This window comes from Schistocerca serialis, chromosome 3, assembly GCF_023864345.2.
Source record: "Schistocerca serialis cubense isolate TAMUIC-IGC-003099 chromosome 3, iqSchSeri2.2, whole genome shotgun sequence".
Taxonomy (NCBI): domain Eukaryota; kingdom Metazoa; phylum Arthropoda; class Insecta; order Orthoptera; family Acrididae; genus Schistocerca; species Schistocerca serialis.
This window is the reverse complement of record NC_064640.1, coordinates 169,892,575-169,914,414: the sequence shown is the minus strand read 5'-3', so window position 1 is coordinate 169,914,414 and position 21,840 is coordinate 169,892,575. Positions and strand designations below refer to the sequence as shown.

Sequence of the window (21,840 nt, the reverse complement as noted above, 5' to 3'; positions counted from 1 at the left end):
TTGTGTTATTCTAAAACAGTGGCAGATGTATCATATACACAAACGATGAACAAGAGGATATGCTTCTGGTCATTGATGCAACTGATAACCAGGCTGGTGTTCCCACTTTCCTCATTGACATTATCCAGATAAAAATGTGTTTTGTCATTTGGAGCTACTAAGGAAGCTATTCTGGAGGTCATACACAAAGAACTTGAGTGAAGTAAACAGTATAGCAAGGCAGCTGTGTACCTTGCAACACATGGCCATTGACATGCTGCACAGGCATGGGCATCACCCCTAGCATTACTGTTCAGAGCAACATCTGCATCCTGCAGGTCATTTGTGGATGGAATTCTGTGAATGGTTCCAACAACAGCAGTGAGCCAACAATGACTTCATAAACACCGTAATATGGTCAGATGAAACAGCGTTCACTCTTGAGGGTGTTTTCAATAAGCACAGCCCCCACCATGGGTATGATGCCAACCCGCACGTCACTCCTGACCGTGGATATCAAGTTCACCTCAGCTTCAATGTCTAGGCCGGAATACTGGGCGACAGGAGTTTGGGTCCCTACATGTTGCCGAATTGGTTGACTGCATATGGTATCTAAATCTATATCTACATATATACTCCACTAGCCACCAAGCGGTGTGTGGCGGAGGGCACAAAGTCATATTTCCCCCCCCTCTGTTCCACTCACGGATCACGCGAGGGAAAAACGACTGAACGCCTCAATACAAGCCCTTATTTCACTTATCTTTGAATGATGATCATTATGCGATTTGAAATTTGGTGGTAATAATATATGCTCTACATCCTCAGTGAAGATTGTATTTCGGAATTTAGAGAGCAGCCCCTTGCGTTTAGCGCATCGTCTATCTGCAAGTGTGTCCCACTTCAAACTTTCTATGAGATTTGTAACACTCTCGTGATGGCTAGATGTACCAGTCACAAATCTTGCCGCTCTTCTTTGGACTTTATCAATCTCTTGAATCAGACCCAACTGGTAAGGGCCCCATACAGACGGACAATACTCCAAGACTGGACGAACTAACGTGTTTTAAGCTATTGCCTTTGTTGAATGACTGCATCGCGTCAGGATTCTACCAATAAACTGCAATCTAGAGTTCGCCTTACCCGTTACTTGCGTAATCTGATCATTTATTTTGTACTCTTACATTAACGGGGATTTTCGCCTTGTTATACGCAGTAGGTTACACTTACTAATATTGAGAGATAACTGCCAGTCATTACACCACGCATTTATTTTCAGCAAATTCTCATCGATTTGTTCAGAACTTTCGTGTGATACTACTTTCCTGTAGACTACAGCATCACTGGCAAACAGTCTAAGGCCACAGTCAATACCATCAACCAGATCGTTTATGTAAATCGTAAAAAGCAGAGGACCTATTACGCTGCCGGGCGGCACACCTGAAGTTACTCTTGTTTCTGTGGAAGTTACCCCATTCAGGACGACATACTGCTTCCTGTCTGTTATAAAACTTTCTATCTAACTGCATATGTCATTGGATAGACCGTAAGCGCGCACTTCTTGTAGCAAGCAACAGTGCGGAACTGAGTCGAATGCCTTCCCCTCAAATTATTTGCCTGAAATACTGCAAGATGTTCCATCTCACGTTCAGCGGAGGTTATGGTTCCAACATTATTGGATTTCATGTGTCACTGTACTCGGACAGAACATACCCAGGGAAATGGCACTGACGGAGAGGTCAAGTTGTATGGCCTCTGCGTTCAGCTGACCTAAATCCCCTGGATTTCTTCCTGTGGGGACACATTACGGAGCACATGTATCCTACTCGTCTGACACACGTAGACGAGTTGATATGGCATGTTCAAGCTGCTCTTGTCTCTGTGGATGCAGACACATTGCAAAGGGTCCAGAGTGTACAATCCAGCGGGTCACACAATTTTTGGACATGCTGGCGGTCACTTTGAGCATCTGCTCTGAGGACAATGTATTAATTTGTATGTCGTGTGGTCATTAACATTGAAATAATTATTTTTCACTGGTTGCTAATATGTAACACCTGAGCAGACATACTGCATATAGTATAAATGACTAGTCGACAGTTATTTAACTGCGAAATCATCTTTAGCATCTCCAAATCTGTATTCTTTTTGTAGTAGTTGTGTCCTAAAACAAATCATCTGTATCAACTGTATTTCTGACTTGTCTGCCCACGTTTTTGTTATGTTCACCATTACAAAATACAGTATTATGTAAATGACGGGTAAATGTGGCTTAAGAAACGGTGTACGCCACAGTATTGTAGGACAGAATAAAATCGGTAAATAAAAATAAATACACCTCGACTCAGAATCAAACCCTCAACCTCGTACTGAAATTTGTTGCAGCTCCAATCTCAAGTAAGCATACTTCCACTTCTGAAATTAACTTTGCTATCACTTGGCCCCAGCCAGGTGTGATTTTGACAACCCACAGAGGATTGAAGGCATTGAAGCCCCCAGTACGAGGAAGAGTCGAAGTAGCTGTTCCACTAGCTCCAACACCTCATGATATGCTAAGAATCTGTCCGGTGGTAGACAAATGTTACATGCTGCTACTCTAAGAGGTTGGCACAGAGAGCACCACCTGTAACACAGTAATTAGCGGTACCTGCTCACTGGAAGTATCAGAGCCTATGGGCGTGTTGACTTTCCTAGACAGCCTCTCAGCATTAACCGCAATTTTTACAATAGGATTTGTAATTTTTTATGGTAGGGAGTCAGGTCTCTAAGTAACTTGTCTCCTAAAATGCCACACCAACCGCTGAGTAAATAGCATTAACTGACAGTTCAGCCATTACAGTTCCACTGAAGGAACATCAGACTAGGATTGACAGAGCAGCCAAGTAAAAGTTACGTTTCTGCTGAGTCGGCTCCACAGAAATGTGCGTTTGTTCATTGGTATTCCTTGGGGAGGGGGAGAGGGGGGAGAGGGGGGGAGAGGGAGGGGGGAGAGAGAGAGGGGGGGGGGGGAGAGAGAGAGAGAGAGAGAGAGAGAGAGAGAGAGAGAGAGAGAGAGAGAGAGAGAGAGAGAGAGGAGGGGGGAGGGGGGGGGGGGGCAGATTGACCAAACTAGCTGAACACCGATTCACTTTGATTTTTTTCCTACTTGCACCTGTGCAGTTTTGGAATCAGCACGTTTTCCTGTTCTCAATTCTGGGGCAAACCAGACCAGCAGCCTGAGGCTCTTTCAGTCAAGGATTGATGGTATACTGCTGGTTTGTTTCATTCTCGGTGTAGGGCACTTTGGCAGGTATCCTCTTCCCTGGTGACGTCAGAGTTATTTTCAGCTGCATTGATGGGGTGGTTACCACCAGAGCTGTTGTGGGTTTGAAGGTCAAGGGAGCTGACTGAATTTTATGAGAGTTGCTTTTTTAATATACTGCAGTTATTTTTCCTCTTTAACTGTTTGTCTCTATGCTTTCTACTATATTTAAAAAATGATTATTAAATATATTTGCTACCTGTGACCCACCATTTATAGCCCTTCCATTCAGTTCAGCAGTGACGTTACCCTGTGCTGTGGCTGGCTGTCTTGTCCCTCTTTTCATTACATTTAATATAGCTTTCAATCTGTTGTCTGCATTACTGATTTATGACATTACATGCATGTTCCTTGATTTTTTTAATAACCTTTGATAGCAATTTGGAGCATTGTTTACAGTGTGCAACTACTGCAGGATATCTACAGTGAAGAGCTGAAGAAACTGGTGCACCTGCCTAATATCATGTAGGGGCCCCACAAGCAGACAGAAGTGCTGCAGCACAATGTGGCATGGACTCTACTAATGTCTCAAGTAGTGCTGGATGGAATTGGCACCATGAATCCTGCAGGGCTGTCCATAAATCCATAAGAGTACGAAGGGGTGGACATCTCTTGTGAACTGCTCGTTGCAAGGCATCCTGGGAGTTTGGTGGCCATCAGAAGTGTTAACCCAGAAGACTGTTCCTGGAGCCGCTCGGTAAGAATTCTGGATGTGTAGGGTTTCAAATTGTCCTGCCAGAGCTGCAAGAGTCCATCAGAATGCACAATGTACACGAATTGGTGCAGGTGATCAGACAGGAAGCTTACGTACGTGTCACCTGTCAGAGTAGTGTCTAGACATATCAAGAGTCCCCTACAACTCCAACTGCACACTCCCCACATCATTCTTTACCCCCCCCCCCCCCCCAATTAAACCAACCAACCAACCCACACCATTACAGAGCTTCCACCAGCTTGAACAGTCCCCTGCTGGCATGCAGGATCCATGGATTCATGATGTTTTCTCCATACCCATACATCTCCATCCGTGCGATACAACTTGAAACAAGACTCATCTGACCAGGCACCATGTCTCCTGTCATCAACATTCCAATGTCGGTGTTGATGGGCCCAGGTGTGGCATTAAGCTTTGTGTCATGCAGTCATCAAAGGTACACGAGAGGTCCTTCGGCTCCAAAAGCCCATATCGATGATGTTTTGTTGAATGGTTCGCACGCTGACACTTTTTGATGGCCCAGCACTGAATTCCGCAGCAATTTGCAGAAGGGTTGCATTTCTGTCACATCAAAGAATTCTCTTTAGTCATCGTTGGGACCGTTCTAGCAGGGATCTTTTTCTGGCTGCAGCGATGTCCCAGATTTTATGTTTTACTGGATTCCTGATATTCACAGTAGACTCACAAAATGGTCGTATGGAAATATCCCCACTTCATCGCTACCTTGGAGATGCCGTGTCCCATCGCTCGTGCACCGACTATGACAACATGTTCAAACTCACTTAAATATTGGTGACCTCAATTGGAGCAGCAATAACCGATCTAACAAAAGCACCAGACCCTTCTTGTCTTACAAGTGTTTCCAACCACAGCATCGTATTCTGCCTGTTTACATATCACTCACTGTATTTGAACATGTATGACTACACCAGTTTCTTCGGCGCTTCAGAGTATTGTTCTTGCCAAAATATAAACTTCCCCATTCCTTTTTCCTTTAAGAAGATACTTATCATACCTCTAGTGAGCAATGGTTTTTTTTACACAGCTGTTCACTGTCTTGTCTGATTTGCTTATGTGGAAAGCCATTTCCAAATAATATGAATTCATCATGGACTAGATTCAATTTTATGTTAGCATTATAAATTTCATCCCAGGTTCTCCCTTGTAAAAATTGTTAAAAACATTTGTCATTAGTTATTGTACACTATGTGCTCAAATGTATCTGGCCACACTCCAAAAACCTACGTTTTTCATATTAAGTGCATTGTGCTGCCACCTACTGCCAGGTATTCTATCAGCGACCTCGATAGTCATTGGACATTATGAGAGAGCTGAATGGGGCGCTCCGCGGAACTTACGTGACTTCGAACGTGATCAGGTGATTGGGTGTCACTTGAGTCAAACGTCTGTACACGAGATTTCCACACTCCTGAACATCCCTAGGCCCATTGTTTCCAATGTGATAGTTAAGTGGGAATGTGAAGGGACACATACAGCACAAAACCGTACAGGCCGACCTCGTCTTCTGATAGATCGCCAACAGTTGAAAAGGGTCTTAATGTGTAATAGGCAGACATCTAGTCAGACTAGAGATGGGTCATTCGCAAACAGACGGGTCCAAAGGAACGGTTCACCAAGATGAGCAGAAGGGGCGAGGAACAAATTCTAATGAATGGTCTTTCATAGTTCACTTTGGTTGCGGCTTTCTACTTATAGTTCCCAGGGACAAGAAATGTTCGGTCTCACTCCCACAACGGCACATCGGCCAGTCTCAGTCTCCTTCCCTTCTCTGTCTCTGTATCGGTCTACCTCAGACAGACCCATCGTCCTCCATGTGGCCACTCATCACAGTTCCACTGCCGACTGCTCCTAGTTACTTCAGTATCTAGTTGTTCGTTTCGTCTGCTGCACATGCTTATTCTAGATCTGTTTCAAACCTTTCTTCAACTCTGGACTTCTGGTTCTTTTCATATCCTATTCAGCGCCCAAAACCGGTAATTAAAATGTAGCGTAAATTACATAAAAATTAAGTCGTGTGTAATGCATACATCTTTTCAAGTAACAAAAGGGCACATCAGCTTACTTCTTTATTTCAATAAACAGCAGAAGACATACAGAGGCAATTTTTTTGTTAATACACATGCAAAAGAAGTCAGGAAGGCACACACGAGTGCTCATTTTCCATCTTTTTTTCGATCTAAGGTAAAACACCACGTTCATTATTATGCAAGGCAGACCGACTTACAACTGAATGAAGCCCGCACTCCATAATCGAGAGTCTGGTCTCATATTTTGTAAAGACAATATGGTAGCATCCACAATATTATTTCTGTGGTACAGGGTGGTGCACGAAAAATTGGCCTGAGTACTAGACTGCTCACTGTAACCCACCAGTTAGATTGTTTCAAAAAAAATTTTTTTTTTCCATTAGATTATTTGTTATTTCTTTACTGCTTAATTATTACATGTTTATCTATTCTGCTCGTAGTGGTCAACAAATCATGCATAACTGACAAGCAGTCTGTACTTGAGGCCGGTTTTTCATGCCCCACCTTATATTATTTCACTGCGATCAACCACATGACACTACACTTGGCTAAATGAGAAGTTTTGCAAAATCATGGAAATTACTTCTACAAGTGTGTGAGAATTCTGTAACGAACAAAAACTCTGTACTTCAGGGGGGAGGCAAATGCCCCCAGTTGGCACCTTCCATCCTTCAGTCACCTACACTACTAATTTTAAATTTTTCATAAAAACCATACACAACACAAATGAATGGTGTATGAGTAAACACGAACAGTTCCCAAAAAGGAGCCATCACCTGTAAACTAGTTCCTAAGGATGAACGAGTTTGCCAATCTCTAAATCCAGAACATCACACAGGAATTTCAAACTGCATCAGGATCCACTGCAAGTACTATGACAGTTACATTGGAGGTGAGGAAACTTTGATTTCATGGTCGAGCTGCTGCTTATAAGCCACACATCATGTCGGTAAATACCAAACGACGCTTTGCTTGGTGTAAGGAGCCTAAACATTGGATGACAGTGTAAAAACATTGTGTGGAGTGACAAATCACGGTACGTAATGTGGCGATCCGATGGCAGGGAGTGGGTATGCCAAATGCCTGGTGAACGTCATCTGGCAGCCTGTGTAGTGTCAACAATAAAATTAGGAGGCAGTGGTGTTATGGAGTGTTCGTGTTTTTCATGGTGGGGGCTTGCACCCCTTGTGGTTTTGCGTGACACTACCACAGCACAGGTCTACATTGATGTTTTAAGCACCTTCTTGCATTCCACCATTTAAGAGCAATTCGGGGATGGCGGTTACGTCTTTCAACATGATCGAGCACCTGTTCATTATGCACTGCCTGTGGCGGAGTGGTTACACAACAATAACTACCCTGTAATGGACTGGCCTGCACAGAGTATTGACCTGAATCCTACAAAACACTTCTGGGACATTTTGGTATGCCAATTTCGTGCCAGGCCTCACTGACCGACATCGATACCTCTCCTCAGTGCAGCACTTTGTGAAGAATGGACTGCAATTCCCCAAGAAACCTTCCAGCATCTGATTGAACGTATGCCTGCGAGAGTGGAAGCTGTCATCAAGGCTAAGGGTGGGACAACACCATACTGAATTCCAGCATTAGCGACAGAGTGCGCTAAGAAATTTTAATTCATTTTCAGCCAGGTGTCTGGATACTTTTAATCACATAGTGTAACTGATTTCCACTGAGGGAGGAGTAGCCATAGGGTCTGCGCATTAAGCTCAGAGACCGTATTTGTTACCGGGTAAACAGTTCTTTTCTTGCTTTAAGTTTCACCAAAGACAACATTATCAATTACGATCCTACTGTTTTTATCCATCCTTGCTGGAAAGTTGATTACCGAGATGAAATTCTACGATCCAAATAAGGTCTCCAGATCATCTTTCCTCTCACAGTCCCTTAGAAAATCTACATTGAAATCAGCACAGACTGAACTGCTTGCTGCTGCCTTGGATGGGGAATGAAACTGGACATGTGTTTTTCAAACAAACCATCCCAGCAGTTGCCTCAAAGGCTTGAAGGAAACCACGTAATACCCAAATCGGTACGATGACTGAAATTTATAACCCACTCACACCTGAAAGAAGTTAAACAGTCTTAACCACTGTGCAACCTTTCACAGATGACAATCCCATTCTCTCAATAAGTATTTAATATCACAAGTTAATTTCAGAAGTTTATCTTTATTCATGAAGGATGCTTATGAAATTCAAATATATGAAACAAACTTTCACAAATTAATGTCATATAGAAACCTCATGCCATTTGTTTGTATATTGTTGTAATGAACTAATAATTGCAGGGTCAATTTCAAAGTGTAAACTTGAGATGAAGCTCGATATTGATCCGAACAAGGGACACACTACTTACACTTGATCTCTCATTTGAAGTACGGGATTCAACTCTCCATATGACAGATTTGTTTTCTTGAAAGGCGGGTGTAGGATACGAGCTAGTGGAGAGTGCAAGTGTAGTTGAGTGGGCACAAGTTGATCGCTGATGGTTGTAATTGGTAGGCATGGCAGCATGCTCCAAGTGAGATGCAAGATCATTTCATGTTCTCAGGTAGTGTAAAACTGTTACTACGAAGTGCCAGATACAACCCATCAGCTAAGACCTGTGATGTCGCCGATATGACAGACATTGCCATTTTACACTTAAGTCATATGGCGGCCATGTCACAATTAACATACGAAGAAATGCTGCATCAGACAACCTATAATCTAATTAATTGATGAAAAGACATCAGCCTAACAGAATAACTGTGAGAATTGGAGTTTTGGGGTATGTACAAACAAACTAAACAACATTCATTCATAATATAAATACGTAGCAATACCACCACGCAAAATAGAGAAGTAGCACCGACAGAAATCTGGTGTTGAAAATTTCACTTGACCCCATTCCTCCTCAATCCTAGGCCTCTTAACACCACTTGCCCATCTGCTAATACCCATCCCCAACACAGTATCCAAATAAAAATATAAAAACCAATAATAGCATGGATAAGTTTGGAAAAAATGAGGTACAAAACAACACTGTGGGTATAATTGAAATATTTATTCAAAAGTATTCCAGTGTTTTACAATCTGGAGGCTGTAACAAGAGCCAGTTTCCACTGTGTCCTTCAGTTAGTTGTCGTAGTTGAATCACTTGCCTTTGAGGGTGGGGTGGTTTCTTTTTTAACAAAACACACAGACGTCGCAGGGCAATGTGCCCAGGATGCTGGGCGGGTGCTCAAGCTGATCATGCTTGAACTTAGCCATTACAATTTGTGTGACATTGGAGATGTGTGGACATGCGTTGTTGTGGAGCAGAATCACTCCCTCCATGAGCAGCCCAGGCCATTTGCTCTCTGACTTGCATAGGTGATTCAGTGTGTCACAGAACATGTCACCGTTAATGATTCTTCCATGCGCAAGGAATTCAGGGAGTACCGGACCTCAGATGTTGAAAAAGACTGAGCATCACCTTGCGTGCTGCAGGCACAGCATTAAACTTCTTATGGGGATGTAATGATGCTTGCTTCCATTACATGCATGTCTCCCTGCATTAACCCAAGGTGGCATAAGCAGATTTCAAATGGTTTGGTTGTTAAGACCTTCCATATATTTTTATTTGAACGTTCCTTATAAACAAAATAAGCCAAACAAAGCACAATTAAAACAATCCTAATTCCACCCTATATATACGTATTCTGCCACATACTTCTTCCCTTTTTTGAGATGCAGCAACTTTGGTGAATTTTGTTGATTACCACACTGTTGACACTTCACATATTCCACCACAAAACCATATAACTTAAGAAATTTAATTATAGTGACCATATTATTACCCATAGTGGTAACTAAGTAAATTTCGTCATAAGATCCATAACTAGTAAAAATGAAAAACAAAATATAATTGAAACCATCAACAAAGTGAACTAACAATTCCAAAATCAAATGAGCAGTCAATTGACATACCAGCAAAAACAAACTTCCAAATCAAGTAGTAACATACAGCACTAAGCCTACTTTATTTTGAGAGTTATGAATTTTATAATTTTAAATGGTACACCTTACAGTATTGTCAAATCCTTCAAGGCAGATGTTGTGATGATTACTTTGAAATAGGTGCAGCCGATTTCCTTCTCAGTCCTTTCATAATCTGACCTTGCGGGCCATTTCTAACGACTGCATTGTTTACGGGACGCTAAACTTTAATCTTAATTCCTTAGTAATTCTGTCGTTAGAAGAACCACCAGTGAAAGATGACTGCATTCTTGTAGTAAAAAGATAAAAACAATAAAATCTTTAAGTTATCTTCTGTTTACAACTCAATTTAATTTTATTCTATGCTAACGATTTTGCTCCGAGGACCATGTAGCGTAGTAGCAATTTGTATTATGAAGCTTTATACACATTTCTCATTCATGTTTATTGTAATTCTGTGAATCTCCTGCACTGGGGTTTAATATTCCACCACTGCTGATTTGTTGCACTTGCCAAACTGTATGTAGCAGTTGGGCCTAATGTGCTATCCCATCTTGCCAGTGTACACCAGACCACATTCACATTAGGATTGTAGAGTCCAGGCACTTTAATGTTATCAATAGCTTCCTTAGTGCAACCAAGGAAATTTCTAATTTTGTAACCAAGTAGGGCAATGATTAAGTACAATATTCAGGTTGAGTGGGATTAAAATCCCTGACAAGGCATTCCAATTTAAGTTTCCAGCAGATTCCATAAACACACATAAATTAATGGTGGGTTAGTTACTTTAAGACATGACCAGTTTTGTTCCATATCCTGGTCCTATCGGAACTTCTACTCTGGTTCCAATGACCTTGTTGTCAACTTTAATATTTCTTTCACCTGAATTTGTGACTACTGTAGCACGCTGGGTTATCTGCCCGTATAGAATCTTTCCTACCCTGTCACTGGTTAGCTTTCTTTCAGTAAGTTGTGTGTACTTTGTGACATGTTCTATAGCACTACATTGTTTACACAGATACCCAGCCAGATAAAAATAAAGACAATGTAATCCAGAAAATTCTCATTTGAGTTTCTCCTGACAGGGAGGGGGGCTTATATTTTAGTGGCAACACAATTTGGAAATCAGGTGTCAGTAGCCATAGCAGTTTGCTTCATCATGTGTGTAGATACTTGTTCCCCAAATAGACCCCCTTACCTTGTTAGGAACCATTCGATGATTGTATCACGTAAGTTGTAATGGAGGTTTGTGATAATGTATTGTTGATCATAATTTTCATTTACAGATTATTCTCCCTATCTTAAAGGATGTAAGTGATTTCTAATTTTAATCTTATAAAAAATATACTTGTAAAATGGTTCTTAAACGGCATGCCTGTGCTGCCCCATGTGTAAAGTGACCGAATCTCCCTGGTATGCTGAGAGCAGATTCTAGCATTTTTGTCCAAATGTTCTTTCAAATATTTGTCAAGTTATGTCCCTAATCTAAGAAAATGTTGAGATGTTGCCTAGTTCTTTTGTATCCTGTCACCCTTCAACACCTTCTGTTTGGAATTAATTTGTTACTGTCCACTTTTACATTCCATGGTAGATTTTTAAATTTTCAGATTCAATTTGTACGGTGTCACCCTTATTCCAGAGCTGCTAATGTTCACAGGAATTTTAAAAATAATTCAGAGATACATTTTGGTTGAGGACATTATGCCAAATGTGTACGTAGCAGTTCATATGTCATTTAACCAGTTCACTATAGCAAGAGTAAATGTGGTGGTCATAGAAGCTGTAGCACTATTTCTTCTGACCTTAAACTTATCTGAGAATTGCACCAAATTTCTTTCTGCAGAAAGATTTAATAATTTAGTTCTGTAAAGGATTTGAGTTTCAGGTTAACAACTTTCCCATTTGTAAATTTGGAAGATTATTGAAAATGTGCAGAAGAACAGGTGGTGTTGTGTTTCCTTGTACAAAACATTTACTTTTCTGGGTGAAAAGAACCAAGATATGTGGTAGTGAATACAAACAAAAAATGTGTTAATAATTAGTTGAGGCGGGCTGGTTGGCGACAAGAGGAACTCTTAACACATCTAATTTTCAACAGTTTCACTGTGTTCGTTGCGATTTAGTCCATCTGATCCCGAAACCAATAGCTTTGATGTACAGATGTGACTTCATAGTTGTATGTACTAAGAAATCAACAAGCTTTCTTATTTTAATATTACCATTACAAGTTCACCCTGTGGCATCAGTGTCTAGAATATACCTGGGGTAATTTGTTGCTTCTCACCAGAGGTGAGTAAAAGGAATCTTACACTTAGTGAAGCTTTTACATTATTGACTGCTATTATTCAGACATTTGTCAGTTTTAGCAGTTTTTGTCAGAGAGAGAGAGAGAGAGAGAGATTTTCTTTGAGATGTGGGGATCAAAATTAATGTTACAGTGTCTTCCTCCTCTTCTATTTTTATTATTAGTTGATATTGGTGGTAACCAGAGTGTGTCGTCGTCATTTTGGGCAGGTTAGGTTTTAGATACTACATACAAGTGTTCTGGTTTGTTGGTACTGTGAGCCTCCGTTAGGCTACGTATGTCATTTGAAGCTTTCAGTACAGGTTTTTGGAGCAATCTGTGCTTTCATGGGCTTGGTTCAGGTCATATGGGCCAACAAAATTTTTGATACCAGGTTTTTGTTGTCAATACTACTTGTATATCTCACACATTTCTTTTGATGTGTATTTACAAGTGTTGCCTAGTTTGTTCGGACGTAGCAAAAATATCCAATTCGCACAGTTATTCTGTTAGACTGATGTCTTTTCATCAATTAGATTATAGATCATCTGATGCAGCATTTCTTCGTATGTTAATTGTGACATGGCTGCCATATGACTTAAGTGTAAAATGGCAATGTCTGTCATATCGGCGACATCACAGGTCTTAGCTGATGGGTTGTATCTGGCACTTCAGTATTCCCTATGTAGTAACAGTTTTACACTACCTGAGAACATGAAATGATCTTGCATCTCACTTGGAGCATGCTGCCATGCCTACCAATTACAACCATCAGCGATCAACTTGTGCCCACTCAACTACACTTGCACTCTCCACTAGCTCGTATCCTACACCCGCCTTTCAAGAAAACGAATCTGTCATATGGAGAGTTGAATCCCGTACTTCAAATGAGAGATCAAGTGTAAATAGTGTGTCCCTTGTTCGGATCAATATCGAGCTTCATCTCAAGTTTACACTTTGAAATTGACCCTGCAATTATTAGTTCATTACAACAATATACAAACAAATGGCACGAGGTTTCTATATGACATTAATTTGTGAAAGTTTCTTTCATATATTTGAATTTCATAAGCATCCTTCATGAATAAAGATAAACTTCTGAAATTAACTTGTGATATTAAATACTTATTGAGAGAATGGGATTGTCATCTGTGAAAGGTTGCACAGTGGTTAAGACTGTTTAACTTCTTTCAGGTGTGAGTGGGTTATAAATTTCAGTCGCCGTACCGATTTGGGTATTACGTGGTTTCCTTCAAGCCTTTGAGGCAACTGCTGGGATGGTTTGTTTGAAAAACACATGTCCAGTTTCATTCCCCATCCAAGGCAGCAGCAAGCAGTTCAGTCTGTGCTGATTTCAATGTAGATTTTCTAAGGAACTGTGAGAGGAAAGATGATCTGGAGACCTTATTTGGACCCTAAAATTTCATCTCGGTAATCAACTTTCCATCAAGGGTGGAGAAAGACAGTAGGATTGTAATTGATAATGTTGTCTTTTGTGAAACTTAAAGCAAGAAAAGAACTGTTTACCCAGTAACAAACGCGGTCTCTGAGCTTAATGCACAGTTAGGATTAATAATGTAGTGCCTTACCCTATGGCTACTCCTCCCTGAGAGGAAATCAGAATAATTAATGACTCCAGGACAAATGTTTTCAACAATCGTTTACAAGGGAGGACCTGGGACGAAATTTATGATGAACCAAATGCTAAAGTAAAACTTAAGCTATTCCATGCAAATTCACATCATTATTTGGAAATAGCTTTCCGCATAAGCTAATCAGAGAAGACATTAAACAGCTGTGTAAAAAACCATTAATCACTAGAGGCATTAAAGTATCTTGTGAAGGAAAAGGGTAATGTCCCTATTAGCAAGAACACATAGATATCTTGCAGTAGCTGCACACTGCAAAAACTACTCAAAATTACTATTAAAGGTTATTAAAAAAATCAAGGAAAACACATGTTGTCATAAATCAGTAATTTAGACAAGAGACTGAAGGCTGTATTGAGTGTAATACAAAGAGGGACAAGACAGACAGCCACAGTACATGGTAACGTCACTACTAAACTGAATGGAAGGCCTATAAATGATGGGTCACAGGCTGCAAATGTATATAATCATTTTTTACATGTAGTAGAAAGCTTGGGGACAACAGTTAGAGAGAAATCACGGAGGTATGCTGAAAAAGCAACTCCCATATAATTCAGTCATTTGACTACATCAACTTCTTGTGAAATTTACAAAATTGTACAATATCTCAAAAGTAAAAGCTATATTAGTTTTGATGGTGTTCCCAATTGAGTACTAAAGATCCATTCCCATATAATAAGCCCGGCCTTACCCGAAATATGTAATGCATCACTAACTGACAAACTTGCCATTGTTAAACCCACCTTTAAGAGACACGATAACATGTCAATACTTAATGATCTGTTTCACTGCCGACATCATTCTTCGAAGTATATGAGAAGGCAACGTATTCTGGAATAAAATCCTTCCTTAGCAACAATAATATCATCAGGAAATTATTCTCTGCTCTACTGCTGCTCTACTGAAAGTGCTATATACATGTTCACCGGCCATATTTTAGGGACATTAAACAATAAAATAGAGCCCGCTGGGTTCCTCACATATGTAAATGACATTCTGTGTAATATACAGCAAACGTAGTTAATTCTTTTTTTACAGGTGACAGTCAAAATGTGGCTGAACTAAATTGTTTTAGGAGTTCCAAAGTGTGTTTTTTCCAGTTTAAATTCTCATCAATATGGACACCTAACAATTTATTGTCTCTTCAACATGTGTTACACTTATCATTTGTGTACTACCTCAAGATGTGCGGAACTAAATACATCTTGTCTTTTTTGAAATTGAGGATATATCCGTCCGCAGAAAATCAGTCAATGACACCTTTAAGAATTTTGTTTACCGTTTCTGTATGTATGCTTGGATTGATGACAATAGTAGCATCATCTGCAAAAAGAATTCTCCTTGTAGGATATTTCACATATTTACATATATGAGGAACGAGAGGAACTAAGATTGAACCTTGGGGAACCCCATACGCAGTTTCTCTCCACTCAGAATTATGTCCCCGGACTACATTAGTTGAATTATTAAGTACAAGTTCGTGCATATTTTTTTTGTTAGAGATGACATCCACAGGTTGGCAATCCCACACTCCCACAAAAACTTCAACTTATCTAGGCGACTACTGTGATTCATACACTCAAATGCGTTCGGTAGGTCGCAGAGCACACTGCTCAATGATATTTTATTAGTTAATGGCTGTAGAATCTAGTGAATGAACATGCAAATGGCATTTTCAATAGAGGAACCCTTCTTAAACCTGCACTGTGATTTGCTAAGGGTATTATTATTAAGACGAGAAAGTATTCTCAAATACATCACCATCTCAAAAATTTTGGAAAATGTCAGCAGTGAAACAGGCCAGTAGTTACTGACATCTCCTTTACTCGCCTTTCTATAAGAGTGGTTTAACAGTGGCATATTTGTCTCTCTGGAACAATGCCTGGAGTTAGCAATGCATTACAAATTTCAGGTAAGACTGTGCTTGTATGGCAACAAATCTTTAGTACTCCATTGGAAACTAAAAACTAGGTGACCTTTTATTTGAGACAAAGTATAATTTTCTTTAAAGAAACACTGACTGATTTTCTGGAAATGGTCTCATCCTCAATGTTAAAAAGGACAACATATTTAGTTTTGCCCATTTCGAGATACTAACCCAATGATAAGTTTAATACATGGTGAGCAAATAATAAATAGGGTGCGAACTTAAAAATTCTTCAGTGTACATATTGATGAAAGTATACTGTAAAAAGCATTTTTGAAACTCTTAAAACATTTAGCCACATTTGCACTTATAATCACCAAAAATCTTGGGGAGAGAAATCAGCACATTGACATATTTTCATTCAACAGCATCATATGGAATAATGATTCTGGGACAACTAATCTTTAAGAATCAGAGCGTTTGTTGCTGAAACGTGCTGGAAGAGTAATATGTGGTACTTATCCACAATAGTCTTGTTTAAGGGGCTAGACATTCTGACTACTGCTTCACGGCATATTTATTGCCCCATAACGTTTATTTTTGATCATTCACAACAATTCGACAGAACAATGATTTATATAATTACAATGCCAGACGGAAAAATGTAATTCATTACTCCATATGAAGGTTATCTTTAGAACAGAAAGGGGTGAACAATGCTGCAACAAATTTTGTCTTTCTACCCAATGATGTAAGATATTAGACAGCAATGCAAAATCTGAAAATAAATTGAGAACGTTTCTCCTTGACAACTATTTTTATTCCATAGAAGAATTTCTTTTACAGAAATGTGTTAAATGTGATGGATACGAGCTACTAATTTGCACCTCTTTTTTCATTAAAAAAAAAAAAAACACCTTAATGTTCAGCATGTAACCATATGTACAAACATGGTGATTTTTAGAGTACAAATAGTCGCACAAATTAATTTGCAATATGAATGTAAAATAACTCAGTCCCCCTCATGCCTATTGTGCTAAACCATCCATGGAATATGAGTAACTAAGTAATAAATTAACTTGCAATGTAAATGTAAAATGAGTTTTTCCACATGTTTACAAATCACTGTGCAAAACGATCTACGGAGAGCTCACAGCCCAATTTGAAGAAACTTTTCACTTTGATGTTTCCTAATATTCGTTTTTAATCCCACGCATACAGGTGATACATCACGAAATTTGTGGAGTCCTGCACCATGAACTATAATACATGTTTTCAATAGCAACAACATGTTCTTTCCTGAAACTGCATATTTGTTTTCATTAGTTCTTGGCATATTTTCAGAATAATTCAGGTATTTTTATTTGTTTGAACACAAATACAACTATCATTAAGTCATGATTTTTTAGTATATGATTAGAATTTGGACCAATAATAATGTGGAGTGCAGTCACCACTCTGCTGCATCCAGTTCACATATGCTTCTTGCTTCAGCATGTGCTGCACTGTACCCCACAGATACGGGAGGAGTTATTCCCTAGAACGATGATACAAGACTACTAAAGGGTGAGGTTTCTGGAAAATATTGCACTTTTTTTTAATGCTATGCAAATGGTCATCCCCAATGCTGGAAATCTTAACTGTCCCCTACGTATGTACTTTTCAGACTTATGTACCTTAAAACGTAAAAAAATTGACTACGTCTAAAATTGTATAGTACATCATTATAAAACTAGAAACCATTAATTTGCATCAGGGCTGGAAAAAAAAGCTAAAACTCTGTAGAATCTATTGTACAATGGCATCAAATTAGGCAAATTACCACAACACATAGGACATAGATAATACCTTCTCTTTCAAAACAAAACTGAAAAATTACTTACAAAATAAAAAAATTTTATATGGTGATGAGTGCGCCCACCTGAATTAAAACAGGTTACCAAATTTAAGACTCTGTATCACAATAAACATTGAAATAATAATTACATGAAAATACAAAACAAATTTAATTTGATTACAAGAAAATTCATTGTCAATTACTGTGTGAAAAAAAATTTTTTAAGCTGTTAATGTTTTCAATATTTGAATGACAAAATCCGTACAATATAAACTGTTTTACGGATTAATAAAGAAATCTGTCTATGAGAACCAGTGGCACAGAACAAACAGAAACTGTTTCATTGTCTAATAAAGAAATCATTTGAATGACAAAATCCGTACAATTTAACTTGTTTTACGGATTAATTATAAAATCAATAGATACGAGTGGACCAGTGCAAAGCGAGATCATACTTGACATACACAATGATTCCTTGACGACTGATTCATGGTTAATGTCCAGCTTCTACCAAAAAGTCCATAATTCACTTACACCCAGATTTTAATACCTATGTGGGGCACTAAGAAGGAAACTGAATGACAAAGCTGTGGACAGTGAGATGCAACTGTAAAGGCATTATCAATTAAAATGAGAATTACTGTTTAATTTCATCCATGACGGTCATTAACAGATGAAGCACAACTTCAGATCTGTGAAAGAAATCAGCCCTGTCCTTTCAAAGGAATCCTCTTTGTACTTACGTGATTTGCAGAATTCAAGGAAAAAAACAGTAAATCAGCAGTCGACTTTAACAGTAGTCAGTATCTCACCACTGCTCCACCCCAGACAGTTAACCTAAAGCTGCAGGTATCCTTTCTTGCCATTTTACCGCTAGCAAATACTATATTACTACTACTTGGTGACCACTTAGCAAATAAAAATTTAGACCAGATGTTAAACATTTCTTACAGAAACCTCTGCAAAACTTTCTTTTGCCCATGTAAGAGCTTTGAACGAATGCAGACTCTAAACAAACAATCATTCTGCAAATCCAACATCGTATGTTAAAACTAGTTTAATCGGTTTTCTGGTGACTGAAGGAAAAGTAAAGAAAATCAAGTAAATGAAACTGTCAATCACTTGCTACTGCATTCTTAAATAGATTTTATATTTACAGCTATTTTGACGTAATATACCAGTATATAATGAAAGTAAATTCTCTTAACTAATATAGTCGTGTATTTTATCCGAAAGCAATTTACTTCCTTATTTCCAAAACTTACCTTACGATGAGGGACAAATAAATTTGCATTATTATGAAATATAAATGGTTGTTCATATCAGCCCATATTAAGGAGCGTCTGCGATGACTTGTTACTCTTCTAAATAAAAAGCGCTGTCCTATAACAACATAGCATGGAGTACGCCCAAAACGACATTAAAAAGTCTCATTTACAACTTGGTAATTACTTACTTTTATCTTTTTGGTACAACCAGAAATGATGGTTTGGCATTTTTTCTCTCTATATATATCCTTATTTCTCGTACTAAAATATTTCTCAGCAAAAATATGTAACAGTGCGAAACAAAAGTCATTGCTTCGAAACAGATTCAGTACAATGCCTTCCGCTTCTGCCGTCCAGTGCCCATACTGCGCCCCACAGCCCACAACTCTGTATTGATCCGACTCGCTTGAAAATTGTGAATATACCCTTCAGCAGCGTTGCCAACATAGGAAAATTTATTCCGCTAAACTGAAGTTAAAATCCCGCTAAATGCTTATTATTGTTATTTAAAGTCCTGAAATTGAAATTTCAATGCACTGACAACTTACCAAAAACTTTTTTGTCATCGACACTGCATATTATTATTATTATCCACTCACCACATTAATGTACTTCAAGCCACAGAATTTAATTTTCCTCTTCATCTTACAGTAGGGTGTCTTCCATGTCCACCGCTGAAGTACTGATTCCGGTGAAGCAATAACTGTGCCATATCTCCTCACGGTGCTGATTTCTTGGAGAACATTCTCTGGCAGCTTGTAATAGCGACAACACTTACCAACGCGATTAAGACCAGCTCTTTTTGTACTAATAGCGTTCGCCATGATGGTTGTTAATCTGTTTCGAAGAGATATTTTTATGAAATGTAGTTGGCTGAAGTCCCTTCCTATTATCACATTGGACCATGGTAAAACCAAAAGCGTAATAGTCGTATCTGAAAATCATTGGAAAGGATTGAAGCCTATAGCATCTCTGTAGGACGTAATTTCATTCCAGAACGTCGCAGTATTGTTTATTTCTTTCCACTGGACAGCAGGGAGCTTCGACCACTGAAAATCGGTTTTGGTTACTGTAATGTCTGACAAGCTTACTTCCTCAGCCAAAGATACTGCTAGTTCTTTTATCACTTGCAAACATTCTCTTGGGACGATTAAGGATACGCGTTGCAACACTTTTACATTTTGGAGCAAGGGGCGTTGCTGCTCAGAGGTAAGAGAAATAAGAAAATGTTCACATATTTTCCTTATGGCATGCTAAACCTCAGATGAAATTTTATTGAAAGTATTCATATTTTCCAGTAAGAGTCCGACTTCATGACCTAAGTGTACTCTTCGGTGACATATTTTCGAACGTCTACTGTTAAAATAACACCTCTATACTCTAGTACAACAATTTTCCATACAAGTCCAGTAATTAATGAAAGAACTTCATTTAGGAGCCGTAAGTGCACTGCAGGATTTGACTGGAATGCCTTGTTTACCACATGACATTCTTCCAAACGATGTTTCAGAAAATGTGATATTTTCCTCTGTGATTAGTGCGAAAAGAAGAAACTTATGAGGGAAAAATGTAAACGCCCAGTTTAAGAAATCTAAAAAGATTTACATTACTATCGGTGCAATTTCAGTGACAACAGAGTTTGCGTGTTTTCGCTTTTTAAATACGGCAAACCGCGTGTGAAATTTCGGCAGCTTCCAGTGTTTACTTCGTGAGTGAAAAGTGCGGATGAAATACATTACAGTGCCCTATGTTTACACTTGTTCGTAACCTATATTTATTAATGACTGTAAACGACACAAACTTCATGTCTAATGAATTGCGTTACTGTAGGAAAAAGAGTATCAAAGGCGTTTGTTGTTCAAAGTGCGGTAAAAAGCTTCACTTCTCCTGTGCAAATGTTACCGAAAGAGTAGGCCTAAAAACATGGACTTGTACACTTTGTTTACATCGTAACACCCAGCTCCACCTACAGGTCTCTTACATACTAGAAGAGACTTATCAGCAGCCCCAGCATCAGAAGTAGCAAAAGATCCTGCAAAAGAAGCAACAACTGACTCCTCAACAGTACATCCACCCCAAATGTCAGATGCTCTTCCACCACAAGAAGATTTGGAAGTAGCTTCAGAAAAGCATGTGTCTGGTAATTATGCAACTGCAGATATTCCTTATTCTTCATCAGGTGTTCTTCCACAACAAGAAGATATGACAATAGCTCAGGTGTGTCAGGAGGTGATGCAATGTTGTTGCTAGTCACTCATCTCCAGTTGCTCTCCCAGCACAAGAAGTTATAGAAGTTCTTGCTTCAGCAACAGGTGTTTGTGCAGGTGCAGTTGCTAATAACTCATCATCAGATATTTCTACTGCAGCAGCTCCACCTCAAAGTTCAGGTAACAGAAAAATGCCTCTAAGCCTGAGACGACCTACTGTCAAAAGGGAGGATTTTTACTACCCCCTCAACAAGAAATGCTTGACGTAACAACTGTACGTCACATAGATAATCTTTTTTGCAATAGTCCTGTAGATGATAAATCCACCCATTTAAATGCAACTGCCAAAGTAGCCCTAATTGTTGATAAAAAAAATAATTATCTAGATATAATTAATGAAGAACCTAATTGTAAAGACTTTCTCTCAAAAATTTACTTTCATAATGTACAAATGTACAAGGTCTTAGAAGTAAAATATGTGACCTAGAAGTTTTAATAAGCTCTGTAAATGAAATTTCAGACGCAAATATTCTATGTGTAACTGAGCACTTAATGGAAACACAAGCAATCGAATGTACAAGGCTCCCACAATTCAAACTAATAGACAATTTTTCAAGAAAAGTTTACAAAGGTGGAGGGAGTTGCATATTTGAAAGAGAATGAATTGCAACCCATCCACTCTAAATATGCTGTTCTTACAGT

At 39.0% G+C, this 21,840-nt stretch overlaps 1 long non-coding RNA gene across 1 annotated transcript in view; it reads right to left on the bottom strand.

The window, feature by feature from the left end:
- The window catches only part of LOC126469885 (uncharacterized), a 102,974-nt gene extending 83,667 nt beyond the window's left edge, over window positions 1–19,307 (bottom strand). The window contains exon 1 of the long non-coding RNA XR_007586090.1: window positions 19,120–19,307. This is a non-coding gene — a long non-coding RNA (uncharacterized LOC126469885). The remainder of the gene's footprint in view (window positions 1–19,119) is intronic.
- Window positions 19,308–21,840: the final 2,533 nt, after the last annotated feature.